This window comes from Sus scrofa, chromosome 8 (assembly GCF_000003025.6).
Source record: "Sus scrofa isolate TJ Tabasco breed Duroc chromosome 8, Sscrofa11.1, whole genome shotgun sequence".
Lineage (NCBI taxonomy): Eukaryota > Metazoa > Chordata > Mammalia > Artiodactyla > Suidae > Sus > Sus scrofa.
This window is the reverse complement of record NC_010450.4, coordinates 104,483,259-104,499,240: the sequence shown is the minus strand read 5'-3', so window position 1 is coordinate 104,499,240 and position 15,982 is coordinate 104,483,259. Positions and strand designations below refer to the sequence as shown.

Genomic DNA, 15,982 nt, shown 5'->3' with positions numbered 1-15,982 from the left:
TGTAAAATACTAGAAAAATGGATTTCAATTATTTTTAATAACTTTCAAAAACTGTGTCATTTGTTTTGGTTTTGGTTTATGTCCAGTTGAAAATGTATCATTTGAAACACTTAAACTAATTTTTTGATATTTAACAATCTTATAGATTTGTATGAGAGTCAACTCACTGAGTTGTAACATCACATAGAAATGTCCAATTTTGGCTTTTGTTAAAGTACTGACCAGTTGAAACCTCTTGAATCATGTAATAGTACTAACAAACTAGAAACTGACCATCTGTTTTTATGTTGATTCAACACTCCAAATACAGATTGAATGTCTAACTCCTAATCATTCACATGTAAATTTTTTATTTCTAGGGTGCCTATTTATTTTTGTAAATGTTCTGGTTATACATTTATTATGATAACTTTAAGTAGTATAAGCAACAATTGTTGTAATGTTCAAAATACTCATCTCCAGAGTATTTTCATTTGAAGTCAATTTCTTCTGGTTCAAAATTTTGTGGGAATAAACTGATTTTTAATTTAATGTGGTTGGACTTTTCTTTACATTCATAAACTGGCTTCCTCTCACCTCTGTGAATTACATATTTTATGGGAAATATAAGTCAGTTTAAATTTAAGGGGCTGGAGTTCCCATTGTGGCACAGTGGAAGCGAATCCAACTAGTATCCATGAGGATGCTGGTACAATCCCTGGTCTCATTCAGTGGGTCGGGGATCTGGCGTTGCCATGAACTGGGGTGTAGATCACAGGCGCTGCTCGGGTCCCTCATCGCTGTGGCTGTGGCGTAGGCTGCAGCTGTAGCTCTGATTCAACCCCAGCCTGGGAATTTCCATATGCCGCAGGTGCAGCCATAAAAAGCAAAAAAATAAATAAAATGAGATAAAGTTCAGGGGTGTATTTTGAATATCATTGATCAAAACATTTATCACAGGAGACTCTAAAGAATTCAACTCCATATGAGATGTAAAGGAGGGTTCCCATAGGAGTAGGCAAACTTCCTGCTAAGAGCCAGATAGTAAATAATTTATGCTTTGTGGGCAGCAGAGTCTCTGTAAGCAACTATTTCTGCCACTGTAGTATGAAAGCAGCCATAATGTAATATTTACATAACAATGTGAATGAATGGGCATGTCTGTGTCTAGTAAAACTTTTATCAGCACTGCAACTTGGATTTCATATAATATTCACATCAGGAAATAGTCTTTTGATTTTTTTTTTTTTTTTTAAGATGTAAAAATCATTTTTCACTCACAGTGAAGAGGCAGTGGGCCAGATTTGGCCCATTGGTATAGTTTAATGACCCTTTTCCTAGAACATAATAACCTCAACATTAAATGCCCTTACTAAATACCCTGTAGTCTCTAGATGTAGTCCCATGCCATTTAGGTAAGATTAGATATATGGAGCACTTTATATACTAAAATTTTCCAGTTTACAGACCCCTAAAAACTGCCTCAAAATTGCTCATTAGCTAATTCACTTTAAATGGTTGTTAAAATAATCATTTCACTTACTTGAAACTGTGAAAGTTACAAAGGAATTTACCAGACTAAAATCACATTGATGTAATTCTTCTCATGTCTGTTTTTGTCATATTTTGTCATATTTTGCCAGTTCTTCTTGGTGTCCTGTTTTTCCAGTTAAAAAGCTTCCAAGTGTGGGTACTGTAAGCAGTCACCATACTTGAGGTGGCACATTTCAATGATAGGCACAGTTTCACCTATAGGAAAGATGCAAACCTCATACTGCCAACCTTCTATATACCATTTACAGTCCTGTCACAACACTAAGCTCTCTCCATGTTCCCTGTACTAGAAATTTTCATAATGTTCAATAGTTGTAGTAGGCTGATTTTAGGCTCAGAAATGTAGTAGGGATTATAAATCTTTGTGTGTGACCAAACAAGAAATTTGTTGAAACAAAAGCAAATCAGACCACATATGCCTGTACAATAAACATTTATTGGACAAAAGTATTATCAAGCAGCACAAAAATAATTCATACAATCTGCTTGGTATCCTCAATGAAATCCCAGTTCTGTTTTCTCTTGATGCTTCAACTTTTGCATAAAAGGTTTCTTCAGGCAGATGGAACAATACTCTGAAGGCATAATTATTAACCTTATAGTTAGCATTAGGCTAAAATCCTCCAAAATCATTCCAGCTTTTATGCTAACCTAAATGCCATTCTAAAAAGTAGAGGATGTAGATAGAGTTCATCTGATCTATGCCCTGTTTCTGAGGGAGGGGAATATCCCCAAACTATTTGACAATTCCAATATATAACACATCACCCCATTATAAGGAAACCCCTATAATAAGGACAGGTCATTTCTGATGTCTGTTACATAATAGAGTAGCTGCTTTGGGAGTGTGACCTTTCTGATTAAACACTAGCTGATCACTCCTAGAATAACATTTAACATATTAATGATTCTGAAGACTTAGAGTAGCTGCTTTGGGAGTGTGACCTTTCTGATTACACACTAGCTGATCACTCCTAGAATAACATTTAACATATTAATGAATTTAGATAAAAAGAATGTAAGCTCCATGAAGGCAAGAATTTTTGTTGGTTTGGTTAACTGTTGTACCTGGTCCAAATATCTGCTCACATATCTGTTAATGAGTAAATATGCTGACTTTGCTGAAATAAGTTACAGACATTATTAAAAACTTGTTTTGGCCACAACCATTCTCAATGCAACCACAATAATAAAAATAGGTTTGAAACACACCAAAGCTTAAAAGCAAATGAGGGGAAGCATCCAGGTAAGAGGACATGCACTCTAGCTTTCCATTATTGCATGTTATATACTTGCTCTAAGACTGTACCAATCTGGCAACCATAACAAAGTTCACTTAATTTAAATCCTGGCTAACCCTTAAAATGTTAAAAACATTAATGTATTTCCTAATAAGCACAGTAAATCTTTATGTAGAAATACTTTTATATTCAGCTTCTGTAAAGACATCAGATATTTGAAAAGGTTTTAAACAGAAATCGGAGTCTAGTTTTCGGAACAGCTCTGAATGGATGAGATCATTACCAATTTAATATAGTGCCCCAAAAGAATAAGAGAATGTGTGAAATGAAAGGAAGGTCCCTTAGAATTTGAAATTCTTCTGCTGCACAATCTTCTTTGTTGTGTGTAGTCACTTTCAGGATCCACTCCAGGAGCCCAAAATCATTTAGCTATCAGGAGAACCATCTGTAGAAACCAAATATTTGTCAACACTACTTCCTTTTTTTTTTCCCCCCATTTAAACACTTTATGCCAACTTCTTAAAATCTTGTCTTAGTCATTTGCCTATTCCTAGATGATTGACATTGATAAGAGAAAAAAAAAGCCTCGACTATTCCTTATATAAGCCTTCCTTTTTCTAACCAGAGCTGAAAATTCAGATTAAAAAAAAAAAAATCACTGGAGATATTAACCATCAAAAGAATGGGAAAAGTGGGTAGAAAGATTCTCCTGTACACATGAATTGACAGAGAATTTTGCAGAAATGCCCATCTCTTGTATTTGTCCCACTGAACCCTCTGCCTTCTAATATGCCACACCATCCTAGAAATCAGAGACAGTGGGGCCTCAGATACAATAAGCCTATGCCCAAATCTCTGCCAAAACTTGGGCTATGGGTAAGGAAAAGACATGACTGCCTATCAAGGAGTGCAAATTCATAAGCACCTTGATTGACAGAGGTTAACTTATGGGGAGTAAACAACTCCAAAGTCCAAGAGAACTGTTTAATGACTAAATAAGCTGCACTGCTTTTCCTCCTGCTCTGCTTCTCTCCTGAGCTTGTTCCTTATTACCTATCTCAGTCCTGTGTCATCCTTGTTCTGCTCCCTTCTCCCGTCTCTAAATTCTCTTTATCCTCTGCCAAAACTGTCTCTTCAGAGTGAGTGTCAATATGAAAATGGAGTGCATGGATTTTCTAAGTGGAATCTACAGAATTTTGGGACTTATCAGTTGATGTTTTGAGGTAGGCGGTGTGTATTTTCAAAGAGGGGAAAGTCAAAGAGCTCCAGGCTTCTGGGAGGAGAACCGAGTGGGTAAAGTAACATTTACTGAATGGAAACACTGAAGAATAAGTACATCTGGTAAGAAGAGTTCAGTTCTAGACCTGTTTGAGATATCCTGCATGTCCTGCTCAACTATTACATAGTAACAGCTTTAGCTGAGCGCCTACTGCTGCCAAGTGACATGCAAATAAATCGCTTTTAGATAAATTAGTATATTATTCAATCAACACTATGCCCCATTACCTGGCTTCTACTGGTCCAAAATGGTAAATAAGAAACTATAGCTCCGAAAAAACAAATACGGACTCCAGTTTCTTCATGGTAGCCCAGGAACTGAAACTCGGTTGGTTTCATTCCAAAACATAAGAAAAAAAGTATGAAGCCAAGCTTCTTCCACACCTCTTTGAAGACCCTCAACTGAGGTGCCAAGGAGGGTCATTTTCAACTCTAGACTTCATCCCAACTCCCCCACCTACCCGACCCTGCTAATGATCATGGACAGACCACACTCTGCAGAATTCAATTTCCCTGCCTCCCCCCACCTATCTCCTCAAACTGGGGTAGATAGCCTCTAGGCCCCTTACTCCTTCAACGCTGCATTGAGAGTACTCACCATGGCAAAAAATACACGAAGAAAAACAATACCAGGTCGAAGAGGATGAAGAGCCAGAGATCCAACCAGTAGGAATGTTTGGGACAGCTGTTTGCTCCGGACTGAGGCTGCACTTCATGGTTCAGCTGCGGCCTCTCTGCTTCATCCAAGACTCGCCGCCCCCGGGGGCCGTTCAGACCACCTTCCCCGGCCGCGCCTGTCTCCATCTCGTATCAGTCGCCTCGCCACAGCCCGAAAAGCTAGAGACCCCAGTTCCCGTACTTCCGCCCTTACCATGCCAGTATGCGGACAAACTCTTAACTGCACAGGACTGGGTGGCTCCCTGCCCCGGAAATGGGTCCTGAGCCCGCCCCTCCCAGCGCGCAGGCGCCGCGTGGAGGTCCGCTGTCTCCGTGACTGCGGGCAGGTAGCGGCCGCTCCACCCGGAAGCGGAAGAGGCTGGCCCGCCCACTCGGCCCTGCAGCGGGAAAGTGGGAAGCCGGCTTTTCGGGTTTCTCTAGAAGTGCTCCGTGGTGCAACCGGGCTCCTCTGTCAGGTCCCATTCCTGTCAGGTGATGGATTCTAACTTGGAACTGCCCATGGTCACTTCTCCTTATCCTTGTATTCCTTTTGGGTCCTATGTCAAGGTTTTGAAAATGCTCCCCTTAATGGGCTTTGTACGATGCTTACCACGTTACTCTTTTATTTAGTTCATGAAACAGCCGGTAATGAGGTAGACATCATAATTATGAGTATGAGTTTCTAAGGGAGTCTGAGAGCAAAACATGAGGATTTTGTATGTACCGCAAGGGAATGAATTTAAGGATAATCCAAGGGTTTGGGAGTGTGACTCCCTTAGGAGATTAGAATGTTAGCAGAAAGAAAATGATTTACTGTTGTAGGTGAGGAAAAATTCTCCTAGGCCCTCTCAGGGTCTCCAGCTGGGCCTAAGAATTAAACTGACAAAAATAGAAGAAAAGCATAAAGTTTTATTGTTTATTTATCTATTTATGCATACATACATACATGTACCTGGGAACTTTCAGAAGGCAATGAAGACTAAGTGGCCAGGGCAGAAAGCTTTTAGAAAAAGCAACAATTAAGACAAAGGAGTTTGGGCAGGAGTAGTAGTAAATTGTGGAGAAATTACTAGGAAAATAAGGGTTAGTTTAACAAGGTTTGTTTGTATGGATTTCTTGACCTGATCGCCATCTCTGGTGATAAAAATGTTTTTCTTCCCCTAGTGTAGGAAGAGAGTTTTTTGTTTTGAACTTACGTATCACTTACATATTTGATTTTATGTTTGTATCTCTTCTGTTGCTTTGAAAAACCTTGCTTCCTAATTATATAATTACATATAATTATTTATTTGCTTTATCAATGTACAAATATAATGCTTATATTAGTTTCAAAATAATAATAACCAATATACAAAATAGCAAATAACAATACCAATGTTACTATTCATAAGAGCATTGAATATAATTTCAGTGTGATTTTGGTTTTGTTTCTTTGTTTCCTTTAGGATATGTCAGCTAGAGATGTAGCAGCAAAATACTGTTTTTTTTGTTTGTTTGTTTGTTTGTTTTTTTTGTCTTTTTAGGGCCAAGCCAATGGCATATGGAAGTTCCCAGGCTAAGGGTCACAGTCACACCAAAGCCACATCTGAGCCACATCTTGAACCCACACCACAGCTTGCAGCAATACTGGATCCTTAACCTATTGAGCAAGGCCAAGGTTCAAACCCACGTCTTCATGGATACTAGTCTGCTTCATTACTGCTGAGCCACAACAAGAACTACAAAATATTGTATTTTTTGGAAGAGCGTCTTTTACATGGAAGTTTTATCCCCTGCTTTTAGATAGAAAAAGGAAGGTCAGAGTATACTTCTTGCAAGAGCTGTTTCTCAGGTGCCTTTAACTCAAAATAATTGACGTGGCAGAGTGACATGTTTTGGTGTGACACACTCTGATCTCCTTCATTGCCTTGTCTGAAACTTCCCTGGAAGTTTCACATAAAAGCTGAGTTGGTGGCTGTGGAGAGAAGAATTGGGTTGGCAGCTGATTGGCAAGAGATCTCCAAAGAAAAAGAAAACGTTAGATTAGAATGAGAATGAATAATCAGAAAATAACAAACTTAAGCACACTTAACCATATCCCTTTAAGTTAGTCTCTCCCTTCCCTAGGAAAGGTCAGTCCAACAGAGTGGCTGAACCCCATTTATCTGATGGAGAGTGTTTTTCTTATCCTTCAGATTAAGCCCTATGTGTCCCAAGTGATTTACACAGAAGCAGCACTCTTCATCAGTGATTGCACAAGCTCCTCCTTCTTGGACTGTCTCTATGTCCCAGGGAAGGTGATTTTGGAGTCCAATCCAGGCATTGAAAGTCTTCCTTTTCCAATTCATAAGTTCCAAAGCCTAGGAAAAGGGACCTCAGTACTGAAAACCTAGAAATTTGATATACAAGCCAGTTTTCTATAGTGTCTCTTCTAGAATGTTTATATGGCACTGCTTTATGTACAAAGAAGCCCAAGTTTTTAATTTGGCTGGCTTTTAAGGTGGAGTATCAGGTGACAAAGGATGTTAGAAGTTCCAGTCCATGTTGTTCTGACCATCCATGTAGGAACCCTTTATATACCTTATCTCACTAAGGTAAAAAGACCAGTGTTGTTCCTGGATGAGGTCAGAACAGTACTTGTGACATATTAGGCTCGGGTTTGGTGTATCTTGTCACCTGTCATATTGGCATCTGTACAACTCCATCTTCTATGTATCCTGTCAGTCTTTAGGACCAGACATATCTGATACAGGAAGCTACAGTTAGGACTTTGTAACTGTAAGACTTGGTTTTGTTCCCTGACCAGCTTAGTCTGGATTTTTGGTCTACCTGTATGTAATCTTTTGACAGCTAATAAAGGAGCAACTCAGCTACCCTCAGTTACAAAATGGTGGCTTAGGAGTCAGCCATAACATCTAGTGATTTGACAAAGTGTCGATACCATAAGAGTCAGTCCTAAGACCATTTATGACCTTCAGGAGAGGCTTGAGGATGCACTGTGGAATCAAACCACATGGTTTGCCTTAGTATGTCTTATAGGAAAGGTCAGGGACCATGCTTGTTTTCAATGCAAAGGGAAAAATTCCCTTCTAAAGTCTTTACCTGAGCAAAGGACAGTCCTTGAACTTCCCATAGAGGATTTTCCGTGTCGTGTTAACTCATTGAAAGAAAAGTGCTGATGTTCTCTGGGTTATGGATGCCATCACCTGACATGCATCCGTTTTCCTGAGTTGTCTATAGAATTGGCAAAAACAAAATTTCAGGTTCTTTTACATGATCTAGATGTTGGCATAGCCAACAATCAGATTGATTAGTTAATGTGGCCAAGGTTTGGAAAGCTGGTATAAAGGGGTGTCCAGTTTGTGCTTGACCTATGGAGAAAACAGTAAGCGTTAATAAGAGTAAAGACACGGTTTGAAAGAGGGGCCGCAGTGGAAGATCGGAGGAAAGATAGCATAGACGAAGACAAGCAATATCCAGTATGTCATTGAATAAATGGCTAAAGAAAGGGAAGGCTTTTTTTAAAGAAAGATTTTATTTTTCTTTTTTTCCTCTTGGAGTAGAGAGAACGAATAGGGTGAGAAAATAGGTAGAAGTGAAGTTTCTTGATCTGCGATCTTGGGAAAAGCTGTCTGCTTCATGATTTTGTCTGCTTCTGGGGCCTGGAAATTGGCTTTGAAGATCCTTAGTTTAAGTTTGGGGATGGTTTTCCAGTTGTCCTGGGAGTGCTGCTGAGCTGGATCAAAGGTGGCATGGCTTGTGTGAATCCAAGAGGATTTTTCCTTTATTCTGATAACAGTATAGGTAATTAGCAGTCTGTAAGGGCTTTTTCAGCAAGATGGCAATGCATTGTTTCCTCTAAAAACCCTGATGTACACCCAGTCTCCTGATCATAGGGGATAGCAAATCTTGCCACTTCCTGTAAATAGCTTGTCATATCATTAAATCTATAGTGTTCACTAAATCCAGGAATGGAAGGTTTAGAGATGCCATAGGCATAGGGTGACCAAACATTATTTCAAAACGGGTTAATCTATCTTCTATTTGGAGTATTCTGGATTTTTCTAAGGCTAGAGGTAGTGCTTCTGGCTATTAAGTCCAGTTTCTCGACACACGTTTCCTAAAGTCCATTTTTTTAGATTTTTATGTTCTTTTTGCTGTAAGGATTGGAGATGATACAGGATATGAAATTTTAATGAGTAACCCCCTAAAATTTTTGCAAGCTATTGTAAAATGAATTCCTTAGTCTGACTCAATCCATAAAGAAATACCAAAGTGAGAAATAATCTCAGTTAGTAGTTCCCGTTGTGGTGCAGTGGAAACAAATCTGACTAGTATCTGCGAGGAAGTGGGTTTGATCCCTGCCTTCCCTCAGTGGGTCGGGGATCCGGCATTGCTGTGAGCTGTGGTGTAGGCTGGCAGCTGTAGCTCTGATTTGACCCCTAGCCTGGGAACTTCCATATCATGAATGCGGCCCTAAAAAGCAAAAAGAAAAAAAGAAATAATCTGTTATTAATTTCTTCACTGCTTTGTGGTGTCTGCATGTCTAGTCGGATAGCATTTAGTCCGTCCACTAGTATACAGATAGTAAGCTACCAGGAATCGCCTAAAGCTGGAGGGAAATCTGTGGAGTTCATTTGGAGTGCTACAAGGGGTGGTGTGGTAGAGGAGAAGCTTTCCTCACCCACAGTTCTGATGACAGGAGTGGCTGTCACTGACTCGACGCTGCTCTCACTCCAGGGCTGTTGCTGCTGAGAGATCCTTGGACCCCTACCATGAGCCAGCGGAAGTAAGAATTCTATTGGTCAGTCTCCCAGATTTCTGCCTGCAGTATCCAATCAAAATGAGAATGGTAAGAGACTCTCCTTGTCTTTTTTCTTTTTTCTTTTTTTTTTTTTTCTTAGTTTAGAATCGCAGGAGAAAACATTCATGTGAGCTGTTTTGTGAGGTTATAGTGACTTCAGTGTATTCTATACTCTTGTTTTCTGTTTCTAATGGCTGTAGAGAAAGGGAAGCTTAAAAAACAATGTCCCTGGAACCCAGCACTCTCAGAGGGTAACTTTTTTCCCTTCTGAGGGACAGTACCCCATCAAATGACATGGCCACCTGATTCTCAGTCACACCCCAGAGCTCACCATTAAATTTACAGTAGAGGGTCAGAAACTGGACTTTTTAATTGACACTGGCCGGTTTTACCATCCATTCAGAGGACTTATCTCTACCTGTCACCTTGGCTTCTTTTCATGCTGTCACATTCTCTGGGTAATCTGTTTCGTTGTCCACATCTCAGGCCACTTCCGTATCCTTAGGACTTCCGTTCCTTTTTTTTTTCATTTCCGTCGTTGCACTCTGTATACCCATGATAGTTTTCTTTGAGAGTTGTACAGTCATCAAAACTAATTGCTAGTTGTTGCAGCTTCTTTTTTATCTTCATCTTGACCTTCAGCAGCTTCCATCCCATACCCCACTATTAATGTAAACGCACCCCACTCAGCCAACCTGGTGACCAGCAAACACCCTTTGCTCCAACCAGATTGCTTTCTTCCATCTAACTCATTGAAACTGTTACCTTGGTGTTTGAGTTTTGGTGCATGTTGTTCTCATTAAACTCTAAGGCTTCCCCAGCTATCCCAATCCTACCTATCCTTTTTCAGTTCAAATGCCAACTTCAGAAACTTTCTTTCACTGCATTTCATGTTGATCTTTCCATTCTCCGCATTTTTAATACACCAATTGCAAAGAGTTCACATTTAACTCATCTCTAAGTACTTCATATGTCATGCTTTCTTCTTGGAGAGAGTTATCTTTTGAAGGTAAGTGTTCTGAAATGTTTGTTCCCATAGGTTTTTTTTATTATTCTTATTCTTATTCTTTTTAGGGCCACACCTATGGGCATATAGAAGTTCCTGGGCTGTAAGTTGAATCAGAGCTGCAGCTGCATGCCTACGGCACAGCCACAGCAATGCCAGATCTGAGCTGCATCTGCGACGTACACCACAGCTTGTGGCAATGTTAGATTCTTAACCCACTGAGCAAGGCCAGAGGTTGAACCTGCATCCTCATGAATACTAGTCAGGTTCTTAACCCACAGAGCTACAATGGGAACTCTTATTCCCATAGCTTTTTGCCTTCTGTATCAGTTACCCTCTACATTTGGTAATAACCACCCCTTGGTTATTTTTTCAAAATTTTTCTACCTTCAGCTTAGAAAACATTGAGATTTTCTTGATATATTATTTGACACATTGGCTTGCTTTGTAGCACAATTTCATGGAAATTATCTCCCCATCAGAGTATTAAATATTCTTTAGGATGAAGACCATATTTTTACTGTCTTTGCAGCCTCCATAGTCCCTTGAATGTGGAAGAAATTAAATATTTATTCAATTATATTTTGAACAGTTATATTCTGCAACCACTAACACAATCTTAGTCAAAAAATACTTGTTAAATGATCTCTTTTGTAACATAAAGGTATAATGATACCACTAGGGTCTACCACTACTGATCTCTCACTCTCTGTGGGGGTACTTTCTGAGGTTTTCTTCGAGTACTAGTCATGTATATGTCCTCATCTGTTCTCCCTTTTTGAGTTTTATGTCTTTAATTTGAATATATTATATATATATTATATATGTATATTATATATATATATTATATATGTCTTTTTGAATGCCTGCTGTGTGTGTCAGGCACAGTCTGAGGAGCCATAGGAGATTCAGGTGCAATAGTCATCCAGTTCATTAGAATTACTGACTGAGGGCATCCAACAGATATAGGATATTCAAACTCTCTGTCTCAGAGCCTTAGGGTTCATGACTGTGCGTTAGGAAGGCTATGCAGGATTGACTGTGAATAAACTTCCTACCCTCTTCCTCCTACCACTCACATACATACACACTTCAACCATAAGAACTCAGTTGTGTTTATTTCATATTTTAGGGTTTCATAAAATATTTTATTGCAAAATAAAGAAGGCATTCTGCTTTTTTTTGAAGTTTAAAACCAATTTTAATATGGCCAAACTTAATTGGTAGGCATAGATGACAAAGATGTTGAAACCCACAGCTTAGAAATCTCATTATGCTAACCAGTAGAACTATCAACCTTTTTTTTTTTTTTTTTTTTTTTTTTTGTCTTTTTGCCATTTCTTGGGCCGCTCCTGCAGCATTTGGAGGTTCCTAGGCTAGGGGTCTAATCAGAGCTGTAGCTGCCAGCCTACGCCAGAGCCACAGCAACACAGATCCAAGCAGCTTCTGCGACCTATACCACAGCTCACGGCAACGCCGGATCGTTAACCCACTGAGCAAGGGCAGGGATCGAACCCGCAACCTCATGGTTCCTAGTCAAATTCGTTAACCACTGCGCCACAACGGGAACTCCCCTATTTTTGTTTTATTGAAAGGTATTAGAGGGGCTGTCATTGAGGGTGGAGATTGAATAGTTAGTTAATACATGCTGTGTATTTTCTCATAAAATTACATATGGGCTTTCAAGAGTAGCCAAGACAATATTGACGTAAGCATGAACTAGAATAACAGTTTTAAGTAAATGGATGACAAAGTGATAAATGTTATATATAAAATATTAATCTGCATTAAACTTAAAAATGTGAGAAATGTCAATATGTTAACAGCAGTTAACTCTGGGAGATGAGATCACAAATCATTTTATTCTTGGTGTTTTTTCACAGAGTCGGGAAGTAGGGGAGAAAGTTTTGAAATAAATTAGGAAACAAGTAAGAGATAGTATAGTTCAAAATTATTATTTAACTATTTCTAACATCAGATCACAAACACCAGACACAAAAGTATCAGGGGATTGTAAGGATTTATAACAGTGCTTTTCACACTGTGTTTCACGGAGCACTACACTATGTTTCCTCAAAATTCAGAGATCAACATGAAATAAAAGAGCTTGATGCCGTGAATGAGGCGTCAAGCCCTTCCTGAAGAAGCTCAGATAGAAATGTGAAAATATGCCCTCTTAGAAAACAGACTTATTTTTTTATACTCTGCTGAGAGCTTTTAAATAGTCACCTTGGAAGACCCATGTTCATAGTGGTGGAGTGAGCAACTCCATGTCTCTGTGCCTCCACAGAAACATTGAAAAATAAGCAGAAACTGTCTGAAACAAGTTTATCAGAACTCTGGGAACAGTCAAATGTTTACAGAAACCAAGCAAACCCTGAATCAAAATATGTGAATAAGACATGGAGAAAATTGAAGGGAGAAATAGACATATCTAAAATAATAATTGAGGAATTCCAGTCATGGCTTAGCGGAAATGAATCTGACTTGTATCCATGAGGATGTAGGTTCGATCCCTGGTCTTGCTTAGTGGGTTAAGGAATGGGTGTTACCGTGAGTTGTGGTGTGGTTTGCAAACAAGGCTTGTTGTAGGCGGCTGTGTTGCTGCGGCTGTGGTGTAGGCCAGTGGTTACAGCTCCTATTTGACCCCTAGCCTGGGAACCTCCATATGCCAGGGTGTGGTCCTAAAAAGACAAAATGAAATAAAGTAATAATTGGAAATTTGAGTAGTGCACTTTCAATCATGGCTAAAACATCTGGATAGAAGATCATTAAGAAAATAGAGGCCTTGTGGACAGAAAAAGACAAATACTGTATGATATCAATTATATGTGGAATCCAAGCAATTAAACAAACTAATAAACATAACAAAGAAGAAACAGACTCACAGATATAGAGAACAAACTACTGGTTACCACTGGGGAGAGGGAGGTGGGGAGGAGCAAGATGGGGTAGGTGATTAAGAGATACAAACTATTATGTATAAAATAAATAAACTGCAAGGATATATTGTATAGCACAGGGAATATAGCCAATATTTTATAGTAACTATAGAGTATAACCCTAAAAATTGTGAATCACTATATTGTATGCCTAAAACTTATGTAATATTGTAAATCAACTATGCCTCAATAAAGAAAATAGAAAATTTGAACATTATAAAACAATGAGACCTAATAGACATACATAGAATACTCCACACAAAAACTGCAGATTATATATACTACATCAGTTGGTCACCCAGGCCGACTGAAATAGTGTGTTGATTTTAGAAACTAGAAAGAATAAAGTTCATAAAATGTTCAAAATTGCCACCTCACAAAATAATTCTAAACAAATTCTACCTCAGAATAAATGAAGTTGTTGGTTGTTTCATAACTCTTTCAGTTGAATTATTTCGCTTTTCCTAAGCTGGCAAAATCAAGCCCCCATAGAATGTGCTGCTGGTTCAGCTCTTTGTATTGCATATCCCAAAAACTCACTAAATGTAACTCCAGGGCCATTTTATTATGTCATGGATCTAAGGATCCAGACCCAGGCCACTTACTCTGGCCATTAGCATATAAAACATAACTAGAACACAAGTCATTTCCTCTTTCAGGTTATGGCTCAAACATCACCTGACTATTCTATTTAAAATTGTGCCATTGGGAGTTCCCATCGTGGCGCAGTGGAAATGAATCCAACTAGGAACCATGAGGTTGCGGGTTCCATCTCTGGCTTCTCTCAATGGGTTAAAGATCTGGTGTTCCTGTGAGCTGTGGTGTAGGTCACAGACGCGGTTCAGATCTGGTGTTGCTGTGGCTATGGCGTAGGCTGGCACTGCAGCTCTGATTAGACCCCTAGCCTGGGAACCTCCATGTGCCACCTCCTTGAGGCCCTCAAAAGACAAAATAAATAAATAAATAAAATTGTACTATTTCATTTGGAGTGGATCAGCAATGAGATCCTGCTGTATAGTATAGGAAACTATATCCAGTCACTTGTGATGGAACATTATGGAGGATAATGTGAGAAAAGAATATAAATATATATGTATGACTGGGTCACTTTGCAGTACGGTAGAAATTGATAGAATACTGTAAATCAACTATAATGAAAAAATAAAAATCATAAAATAAAAATAAAATAAGATTGTATCCACTGTCTCACCACTAGCACTCCTCATTGCTCTTCCTGGCCGGGTTGCAGGAAGAGCATTTATACCATCTAATGTACTTTATATTTTACCTTTTTCTCTTTTAATTAATTTGTATTCCCCTCCATGGGGACAAGAATTTTTTGGTCTGTCCTGTTCACTATTATATTCCTAACACCTAAATCAGCACCTGCATCTAATAAGTATTCAATAAATACTTATTGAATCATATTTTGAAAGAAAATATACCTATATAACCATATTAAATAAGATTGAATCTGGACTCTAGAACATATAGATTTTAGAACTAGACAGACTACTTGGGTTCAAATCCTGGTTCAGCCACTTAAAGTTGCTTGTCTGCCTTTTTCTCTGTGTCTTTCTACTTTTGTTCCTTATCAGGGAGGAAGAAGTTTTCCTTTACCCTTCTAGGTTCTACTGGCTGGTTTAAGAATTAAATAGACATGAGACAGATTAGCAGGGAAAAAATCAAACAAAAGGTAAATAAAATATGTATATATACATATATATAAAACCCAGGAAAACTGAGTAACTTTTCAAAATGGACAAAACTGTTGCCCTAATTAACCATCTTCAGCTAGAAACAAAAGAGGATGTTAGGAGTAGTGATTTGGGACTTCAGAGGAGAGGAAAGCATTCTCATGAAGATGGAAAAGCAAATGTTTGATAAACAAATGTTTACTGGGCCATGCAGAGAAATTGGGACATTGAGTGTACTCTAATCTCTAGGCCCTCCTGTGTTTCCCCCACCACATCGAGTTCATATTCTTTGCAGATATTCTGGTGATACTTCTATTCTGCTTACAAGCCCTTTATTTAAATATTTTGGGCAGCTAAGAGGAAGGTAAAAAAGGCTTTTGAGACTTCTGTTTCTGAAAAATAATCAGCCTAAATTAATCATCATGCCAAAGAGATACATTTTTGGGGTGGCAAATTTTGTTCCCCTACACCATCATTACTAGCTGATGACTTTTTCTATGTCTTGAAGTCATATTCCCAAGAGAGAGAGACCCTAACTGGTTTAACTAATTGAAATTAATTGGTGTTGAACAAGGTTCTCATATTATAGGCTGTCCTTAGGTGTATAAATTGACAGCCCTCAGATCAAGCGGCCTAATCTGATAGGGTCAAAGTAGGCTTTTTATGGTTCAGAATTATCTGTGCATAAGAATAGATAAGGCTGATTCATTCAGTAAAACTTCTTTCTTTCCTTTTCCTTTTGTTTTGTTTTTTTTTTTTTGTCTTTTTAGGGCCACACCTGTGACATAAGGAGGTTCCCAGGCTAGGGGTCTAATCGGAACTGTAGCCATCAGCCTATGCCAGAG

General features: G+C 38.8%; 1 long non-coding RNA gene across 1 annotated transcript; it reads right to left on the bottom strand.

Moving 5' to 3' along the window:
• Positions 1,950-5,079, bottom strand: LOC100515290. Its single transcript, XR_002346821.1, has 2 exons — positions 4,651-5,079; positions 1,950-3,219 (listed from the first exon to the last, which is right to left on the bottom strand). It is a non-coding gene; the product is annotated as an uncharacterized LOC100515290 (long non-coding RNA).